At 48.2% G+C, this 6027-nt stretch overlaps 1 protein-coding gene across 1 annotated transcript in view; it reads right to left on the bottom strand.

The window, feature by feature from the left end:
- The window catches only part of LOC310751719 (uncharacterized protein), a 950206-nt gene that overhangs the window by 775887 nt on the left and 168292 nt on the right, over positions 1 to 6027 (bottom strand). The window lies entirely within an intron of this gene.

Raw genomic sequence — 6027 nt, 5'->3', positions numbered from 1 at the left:
GACTAGGGCTTGGGGGAGACCAGTCACTCGCCCTGCGCCTGAGCTTCCTTGCAGGGTTGTTGTGTGGATAAGAGCGGCAGCAGCGAAGTGTCTATGGCACCTTGACCTCCTTGGAAGAAGCAGGCGGGATATTGTAATAAACGAAAATCTGCCTTTATTCCCCTCTGGGGGACACAAGAGCCCTTATAGAGTCCTTTGCAGGTTCTCCATCGGTCGGAGAAAATAACAGAGGCCAAGCAGAGAATATTGAGAAGCAAAGCAGCTCGTAAGCCTGATCTTTATTGAACTGTTGCAACAGGGTGCTCCCCTCACACGCAGGAAAGGAGGAGGAACCCAGAACAAAGGTGTGCCCGCCCTTATATAGACATTTTAAATTGCCTGTCCAAGACCACCCCCAGAAACATCATACCTATATCACAGAAAAGGCAGTCTACAGCAGAAATCTGAGTGCATTGTTTATCTCCTGTCTGGCAGGTTACCTGTTAATGCTTACTTGATTGGATGCCCTGGCAAGCCTGGCCAGTCTTTTGTAATGATAAATACTTAGTTCCTGAGCCAGGTCACAGGCTCACCCTATTCATACACAGACAGACATACCCTTAAGACAGGATTTGTGAAGGAAAAGACAATGGTGAGGCTTTTCCATTTTCCTTTGGCCTTGCAGAGAAAACATTTGGTCAGTTTGGGAGCCAAAATGGCTCCAGGACTGCCCTCCTGTGCTGCCTCAGACATGTGGCCCATACATTTATGTACATGTTTGCCTAGCAAATCCATGAACATTTGTGTGTGTGTGTTTGTGTGTATACCTTAATGTTTTTTTCAATATAAAGCTGAGATTCCTGCATTGCAGGGGGTTGGACTGGATGACCTTTGGGTTCCCTTACAATGCCGTGATTCTGTGCTAAATGCAATCAATCAATAGTGGTGGGATATAGGTGCGATCCACCCACCCATTGAAAAAGGCAAGATACGAATGCAATCAATCAATTGAAAATGGAGGCATTAGAATGCAATCAATGCAAGCCAGCGGACGCAGCCAGATCCCTCAGGCCTGAAGCCCCTCCTGGTTCCAGAGCAGCTGTCCTGGGCGATCTTGTATTTCGACAGTCTTTCAGGAAGCGACAGGATCCTGGCGTGCCACTCAGCCAGCGGGAGAATCTACCCAGAAACTGGCGTTTTATTTTCTGTCTGCTCGGGTTTATTTTTAGCTCTGTTCCCATGCCGAGCCCAGCAGGGCCGCGGGGCGGGCAGCGAGCTCACTCAGCCCCCGGCAGGACGGGGATTTTGACAGGCCTCCGCAGTGGCTGCTGGGCTTCCTTGCTGGTTCTCCAGTCTTGGGGGCAGATGTTTGGGCTGGGGGGCTTTTGAGGGGTGGGGGCGGTGCAGAAAGAGAAAGGGGTCACAGATGGGGCAGCCTGGCAGAGCCAGATGGAGCAAGGGTGAGCCGATTCATTTAAAAGACATTTTGTGGAGCAGAGTTGGAAGGGACCCTGAGGGTCATCCAGACCAACCTCCGGGAGCCACAGATTTGTGAGAACTCTTTTAATGGGGAGAAATGTAATTTCATTTTAAAAAGAAGATAAAACCTGTTAACGGAGAAATCTGAGGGCTCCCATGGACAAAAAAACAAGGACCCCAGCCAGGAATACCAGAGCAAAACAGCAGCCAGTCGGCTTGGTCTTGATTGAAGACTCTCGCGACAGGACTCCCACCTGCCACCAGGTGAAACAGGATGGAAGCCCCGGACAAAAGAGAACCCAAACTTTTATTAGCTGCTAATCCCCCTGTTACACCCCCCAAACTACATCACGGTTACATCATGAAAGGGGAGGTCTGGTGACCGGAATCTGAGCATCCTGGACCCTGCCCCATGGTTCCCCTTTCCCTCCACCAAACACCCCTCAAGTGTAACAAAAGAGATCTTTACATTTCCCTCTTTCCCAGCCCAGTTCATCCCACCCTTTTGTCTCCGTCTGGGTTTGTTATTTCTGGCATGGCTACCTGTCTGGCACTCAGGTACCAGGATGCCAGGGATGATCACTCAGGCAGAGGGGCTGCTGAGGAGCTGAGCTCACAGGTCTGTATGAATTTCTGAAGTTTTCCCAGTGAGCCAGTACAGAGACACATTGATCAGTGAATTCTTACATTTGGTATTGTGCAGCAAAGGCCCTTTGAATGGATAGGAAGAAACTGTGATGAAGTGTTTTGTGGGGACAAATCACAAAAGTCACAAAAGTGATGGTGCTGGTTTTGGTAGTGGGCTGCATGTGCATGAGATCTGCTGGAGGGGCAACCCCCCCCCCCAACCTATACATAAATTCCTGCAACAAACCCCAAAATGACGCTGTTCAGTGTTTTGGCACTTGATGCCAATGCCGCTTCTGCATTCATTGTCCAGAACAATCCTGGCTGGGCAAGAACAGGCATCTTTGGAAATAATTAGGAAGAAAATGCAGGTGGTCAGCTCTGAACTTCCCCCGCCCTGCAGATGTTTAAAGAGAGGAAAGGGAAACCGGATGCTTAAGGAGGGCACCTCCTGGGTGGGAATATTGCTGAGGCCACGGCATGCCCTGTAAGATGGATTTGGGGACAGGAGATTCCTCGGTTTGGAGGGACAGGAGACTTCGCTGCCCCTCTGCTGTATTTCCCCATCTTTTTTTAAAAAGAAGAATAATACTTTATTTAGAATTCAACAATAACAAAGGAAAAAACCCCACAGTAATTGTTACATCAATTCATCACAATTAACCGATTTCAACAAGACATAAATAGTAATAGAAAAATTACACAACATCACTTTTAACTTACCGAAGTTTTCATATTACACTTTAATCTCTTAACGAATCAGAAAGAGAAAGACCAAGAAAGGAGGCGCAAAAGAGAAAAGGAAAAAGAAAAAGGGGGGGAGGAAAAAAGAAAGAAGGGGAAAACACACACAAAATAAACAAATTTGAATAAATATATATTATTTTCTCATCTAGGGCATGTTCCAGGTGGAGTCGCTGCTGCTGTTGTTTCCCAGCCAATGCTGCCACCTAGAGGCCAGCAAAAGGGGCTGCAGCCTCCTTGGCCCAGTTGAGCTGCAGTGCTCCTCTCTGGCCACTCTTGCAGGAGGCGCTGCAGAGCCACAAACAACCAGACTTCCCCTCCTTCAGCCTGGATAGCTCAGAGAGAGAGAGAGAGACTCTGGCCCAAGCCAGACTGGCCATTCGGGATCCAGGTTCTTTCCCCCCAACGCATCTCAGGAGTGCAGGAAATCTGCTTTATACAGAGCTCCATTGCTTCACCTAGCCCAGTGCTGCCCACACGGACCGGCAGCCGTTCTCCAGGGTTGCAGGCAGGGGGCATTCTCGGACCTGCCTGGAGATGCTGCCAGCGGGGATTGAAGCTGGGACTTTCTGCATGCCCAGCAGGTGCTCTGTCCCTGAGTTATGGCTCTTCCTGTTTATGTCAGCCGAATAATAATAATATTTTTTATTTATACCCTGCCCTCCCCAGCCAAGACCGGGCTCAGGGCGGCTAACACCAGATATAAAACGACTGAAATACAACTTAAAAAACAAGATAAAAAGATAACATTAAAATGCAGCCTCATTTCAGCAGAAACTCAAAAACTTTTTGGGGGATGAAAACGTCAAGTCTTCACCAAGGCTAACTATCCAGACTGGTCCTACATGGGCCAGAAAGCATGATTATGCAGAAGCATGAGGACTAGTGCCTTTGTTTTTTAGGGGGACAGAGGAAGTTGCCTCCTCGTGAGCCAGACCTCTGCCTGCCTTCAGGGACTGGACCTTCTGCGCACCAGATTCTGCTGCAAAGGAAAAAAGACGGAGCTGCATTTCCTAATTACGCCTTGCTTCGTTACATACGCCTCAACAGTACCCGTTTCCCAGACAACCGTGTTTTATGGTAAACCACCCTCTTTCCCTCTTTGTTTTGTTTCCTTCTGGGCTTTTGGTAAAATGCCTTGGTAAAAACAAAATTGGTTAGGGGGAGTTGCTGAGCCTTCAGGGGTCCCGCTCCCTCCTCTCTGAGTAGGGCATCAACACAGGCTCCGGTCGTGAACTGGTCATAATTTTGAAGTAGGGTGGAGGGCGAAATGATCTGTTTATGAAAAATATGGACCACTATTTCGTTAAAGCCGTTCCCAACAAAAATGAATGGAACCATACAGTTACAAACGGGCGTCAATTAAACATAGAAGGGTGTCTTAATTGCTTGCATCGGCCTGGCAGAATAGGAAAGTTTTCCACAAGCGTTTAAAAGTTAAAGGTACAGGGACCCCTGACAATTAGGTCCAGTCGTGACCGACTCTGGGGTTGCGGCGCTCATCTCGCTTTATAGGCCAAGGGAGCCAGCGTACAGCTTCCGGGTCATGTGGCCAGCAGGACAAAGCCGCTTGTGGCGAACCAGAGCAGCGCACGGAAATGCCGTTTACCTTCCCGCCGGAGTGGTACCTATTTATCTACTTGCACCTTGACGTGCTTTGGAACTGCTAGGTGGGCAGGAGTGGGGACCAAGGGAGCTGACCCCGTCATTGCGGGGATTCGAACCGCCGACCTTCTGATCGGCAAGTCCTGGGCTTTGTGGTTTAACCCACAGCGCCACCTGCATCCCTGTTTAAAAGTTAGAAGGCGCCTATTGAATCTCCAGCTGCAGAGAGTTCCACAGGGCTGGGCCAATGACTCTTAAGGCTCAGTTCCTTGTTGCTTTCAAATGAGCCTCACAGATTCATGGAATGACCAAAGCCTGTGGATGATTTCAGTGACGGAACTGTGATATATATATATATATATATATTTTCAAATGCTTTTTGTTGAGTTTTCTTTAACATATACAAACAAAATAAATACTCTAAAGTTCAGCAACCATTCTTCCTTCCCTCCCTTCAACAGGCTTTCATATTAAATTTTCTCTTTTACAGGTTCTTAGTTGTGATGGAACTGCGATATAAGGGTTCAGACTGTTCCCACAGTGCCCTGGACCTAAGATGCTCAGGGTTTTGTGAATTAATGTCTCTTGAGAATGGATTTCCTTGCAAAGCATTCGGCAAAAAAAGCCCTTACAACTTTCTACAGACCTTTGGTGGTTTTGATTTCATTTTAGCGACACAGCTCCCGGAAACCAGGGCAGTGTTGCAATTGCCCGGGGAGAGGGAAGAAAACTACATGAAAAATTGTTACGTATCTGTTTCATGTAATTTAGACCCCCAGCTCTTGACAGTAAAACAACTCACAGAGGTTTACAATCAATAAAATGATCAGTAAAACAACTCCTTAAAACATTCAAAAAATTAAAACCAACAACAGATTAGAACACATGCCAACATTCTACATATCTGGACTAAACAATAATGTTTTTAGCAGGTGCCGAAAAGAGTCCAGTTGAAAGCGCCTGCCTGTCAAGAGGCGGGGAGTTCCAAAGTTTAGCTGCTGCCACACTAAGCAATCAAGTTCTTACAAATTCAGAACGGGGAGGATGTGGCCCTGGGAGCAGTGCCAGTTCCACCCATTGAAGCAGTCATGGATGGGGTAATAATGGCACAAGCCTATGCATGTCTACTCAGAAGTAAGCCCTACTATGTCCAATCATGGCGCTTCCTCCCAGGTAAAGCCTGTATATAGGGCCACAGCGTAAGGGGGCCGGTCTCTGAAACAGCCACAGATTACACACTCCCCAGTCTTGTCCCTATGTGCTGAGAAGCAAGTGGCGTGGAGTTCCATAGGGCCACCGCCCAGGAAATGGTGCCCAGCACTGTGGCTTAATACAGCACGACTCTGGAAAGGGTGGAAGAATAATAGGTAGCTCAGGGACAGTGCCTCTGCCTGAAATCCCAGAGAGCCGTTGCTGCCAGTCCGTGTGGGCCACCTTGAGCTAGGTGGGGCCAGGGCCTGACTCTGCATAAGGCATCTCCCTCTGCCCCAAGTGTCAGCTGCAGGACAGACCATCAACTCTGACCGCGATTCTGTTCCTCTTTGCTGGGATAAGAGCGTGCTTTTGGGGGGTACCCAGAATTTATTTGGGAGG

The sequence above is a fragment of the Podarcis filfolensis genome, assembly GCF_964270895.1.
Source record: "Podarcis filfolensis genome assembly, chromosome: 16".
Classification (NCBI taxonomy): domain Eukaryota; kingdom Metazoa; phylum Chordata; class Lepidosauria; order Squamata; family Lacertidae; genus Podarcis; species Podarcis filfolensis.
The sequence above is the reverse complement of the archived record's forward strand: the minus strand, read 5'-3'. Positions and strand labels throughout refer to the sequence as shown.